Below are 3960 nucleotides of genomic sequence, written 5' to 3' on the forward strand. Positions count from 1 at the left end.
GGTTCAGATCTGTTGTTGTTCATAGGGTTGATGTGAGTCAGACTTGACTCAACAGTACCTAACAACAACAACAACAACCATCCATGCTCCCACCCTTCTCCTCCCCACCCATCCAACCACCACCGTTCACCAGCCCAACCATTCGCCCTCCCTCTCCCCTAGCCTTTCATCCATCCATCCACCCACACACTCATTCAACCACCCAACTCTCTACATCTACCACACACCCATCCACCTTCTTCTACACAATACCCACCCATCCATTCACCACTCTGCAACCCAACCATTCAACGACCCTCCCAGACTCCTATCCATCTGTCCACTGGCCCATAAGACTATCCATACATTCACCCCTCTTCCCTCCACACACCCATCCATCCATAATTTACGCACTCACTCATCCATCCATGCCCTCATCCATCAATCTACCCATCTACCACTCTTCAACACAACTATTCATACACCCTCCCACCCATCCATCCATCCATCCATCTACTGCCCATCCGTTCATTCCCTATTCCACCAATCAGTGTACCCCTACCCCTACCTTTCTCTTCTCAAGTAAAGTCTCAATCACACCCAAAGCAGCCTGTAACAAGACACCCAGGAGAGGACAGCACAGGCCTCCTGGAGCTGCAGGAGGAGTGGGCTCAGTCTCCTCACCTGGGGAGTTGTTTCCTGAAGAGGCAATGATGTGTAGACAGGGCCGTGGTAGCCAGATGGGTGACAGACAGCAGAGACAGGACAGGAGAGCCTTCTAGCCAGGGGCCAGGTGCATACATAGGTAGAGAGGGTAGACAGTACAAGAAGGATGGGTGGTGGGTGTAGGTCAGCGGATCTAAGTGTCTAGATGGGCGGGGAGAGAGTGGACTAGTTGTGGGATGGTGGTTCACAGGTGTACGTACTATGTGCGAGTAGAGTAAATGAGAGAGAGTGTGTGTGTGCCTGTGTCTGTCTGTGTTTATGTGTGTGTGTTTGGGTAACTGCTCAGCATGTCTGAGACTCCCCACTGGCTTTTCCCCGCATCATAGGGCCCCAGGGACACCGTGCTGTGTGGGGAGACTCCACCCCAGGCCTCCCTCCCCCTCCTCCTCTCCTACCTCCTGCAGCTCCAGCGCCCTAGCACCAGACCACAATGCTGGCTGTCCACTCCGGCTCTGGTTACGCGCTCCCAGCTGGGCCGTGAGCTTGCACCAGCAGCTCTGGGAGCTCAGCTCTGACACCCGATCATCAGTTCCGAGCAGGTGGCCGCCCCAGGGGGCTGGGGATGAGCTGAGGGAGGAGACAAACTGGCAGCAGGCCGCCTGTTGGCCACCAGCTCTGGTAGGAAGACACCTACTCTCTTCCCATCAGCACAGGGCTGAGTTCAACTTCTGGAAGGAGCTGTGATCTGTTGTCCTCCCAGCCTTCCTGCATGCTGTTTCCTCTACCAGGTGTCTTCTTTCTGAACCCTGTGTCACCCCAAGTGGATCACTCATCCTATTTCACGCCTACTCACTCTTGAAGACTTTGTTGCAACATCTCCTCCAGGAAGTCCTCCTGGCACACACCAGGTCACAAGCCACTTCTGAACTCCCTCATGGTCTGTGCCCCCAGCATTCCTCACTGCACTCCAACAAGACTGACATATTCCTGGCCACATGCTTGTCTTCATAACTAACCACAGGAGATGGCCCCTCCACCAGCTGGATTGACAGCGACTGTAACAAGGGGCTCAAGTATGGAGGAGTTTGTGGGGACGGCACAGGATGGGACAAGGTTATGATCTGCTGTTGATAAGGTCGCAACGAATCATGATCGACTCAACTCAGCCACCACTGATTAACAACCCGGTGTTTGCAAGTTAACACTGAAAGGTGCAGAAAGGCCCTGGTCTAGAGGCAGGAATCCTGGGTCCTTTACTCATTATAAAGGTTTACTAACATGGATTGAAGCTCAACATCAAGAAAACAAAGATTCTCACCACTGGGCCAATTGGCATCAGGATTGGTGAAGAGTCATCAACAACCTGCGTTATGCAGATGACACAACCCTGCTTCCTGAAACTGACGAGGACTTGAAGCGCTTGCTGCACAAGGTCAAGGACTGCAGCCTCCTATATGGATTGAAGCTCAACATCAAGAAAACAGATTCTCACCACTGGGCCAATTGGCATCATCAGTATGGATGGTGAAGAGATTGAGATGGTTAACCGTTTTCATTTACTTGGCTCCACAGTCAATACTCTTGGTAACAGCAGCCATGAAATCACGAGATGAATTGCACTGGGGAAAGTCAGCTGTGAGGGACCTCTCAAGAGTACTGAAAGAAGGGGAGCTCTGGTGGCCTAGTGGCAAGGAACTGCAACTACAATCCCAGAGGCGCACGGTTCGAACCCACCAGATGCTCTGCCGGGGAAGGAGGGACAATCTCCTCCTGTACCAGTCAGATCTGATTTGACAGTACACACACACACACACACAAATAATTTTTTAAAAAATTGAAAAAAAATTTTAAAAAAAGAGTACTGAAGAGCAACAACATCAGGCTGGAGAATAAGGTGTGCCTGATCCAGGCTATAGTCTTTGCAATTACTTGCTATGCATCAGAGAGTTGGACAGTGAATAGGGATGATAGAAAGAGAATTGATGCCTTTGAGTTGTGGTACTGGAGAAGAGTGTTGAATATACCATGGACTGCTAGAAGAACAAACAGGTTTGTCCTGGAGAGGGTGAATTTGGAATGTTCCTTGGAGTCAAGGATTCTGAAGCTTCATCTGACATACTCTGGGCATGTTGCAAGGAGGGACTCGTCCTTGGAGAAGGACGTCATGTTTGGGAGAGTGGAGGGATGGCACAGGAGAGGAAGACCCTCGATGAGATGGATCGATTCTGTGAGTGGAGTGATGGGAATGAGCGTGTTTGAGATGGCAAGGTTGGCACAGAATAGAACGGTGTATAGGGCTCTTGTACATAGGGTCGCTATGAGTCACAAACGACTCGATGACACATAACAACAACAATTATAAAAGCAAGCTAACTCTCCTTCATATTTCTTTTCAAGGAGTGAGATCCACTCCTTAGGGACGTAACTTTCTAGTAAGTCTATCTTTACTTTTTACCTTAAAAAAATAAAAACATAAAAAAACAACTATGAGATATTCTCTCATCCCAGTCTGAATAGCAAAATTTAACAGAGCAGAAAACAATAAATGCTGCCAAGGTTGTGGAGAAACTGGAAGCCTTATTCACTGTTGGTGGGAGTGTAAAATGGTGCTTTCTCAAAAGTTGAAAATAGAATACCATTTAACCCAGCAATTCCTCTACTACTGGGAATATACCCTAAAGAAACCATAACTGCCACCCAGACACATATATGCACACCCACGTTTATTGTGGTTTGTTCACAATAGCGAAGAGTTGGAAACAACCTAAGTGCCCATCAACAAATGAATGGATAGAGAAACTGTGGATTATTCACACAATGGAATACTACGTTGTATTGAAAAGTAGAGAACTCATGCAATATTATTCAAAATGGGTGACCTTGGAGGACATTATGCTGAGTGAAATATCTCAGTCACAAAAGGACAAATACTGCATAGTGCCACTGTTGTAGAACGGGGCTGACATCAGGGTTGGGGTGAGACTGAGAAAAATTGGATAAATTGCACATACTGCATTGAAACAGATGAGGAAGAGAACAGTTTAAAAGCGATATATGATTTGGTATTACGGTTATGACAAGAGTCCAGAATGAAGGTTGCATAGTGGAGTGTACTGGGGGTAAGGGGGCGGATTGTATACCAATGAAAGAATTTTACTTTTCAAAGAGAAGAGCAAGGCGAGCTCTGGTGGCCTAGTGGCAAGAAGGTGTACTGCAATCCAGAGGTGCACGGTTCAAATCCACCAGATGCTCTGCTGGAGAAGGAAGAACAATCTCCTCCTGCACCAGTCAGATCTGATCTGACAGTACACACAC

Source organism: Elephantulus edwardii, unplaced genomic scaffold, assembly GCF_000299155.1.
Source record: "Elephantulus edwardii isolate Elephantulus edwardi_28Jun2011 unplaced genomic scaffold, EleEdw1.0 scaffold00374, whole genome shotgun sequence".
In the NCBI taxonomy this organism is placed as follows: domain Eukaryota; kingdom Metazoa; phylum Chordata; class Mammalia; order Macroscelidea; family Macroscelididae; genus Elephantulus; species Elephantulus edwardii.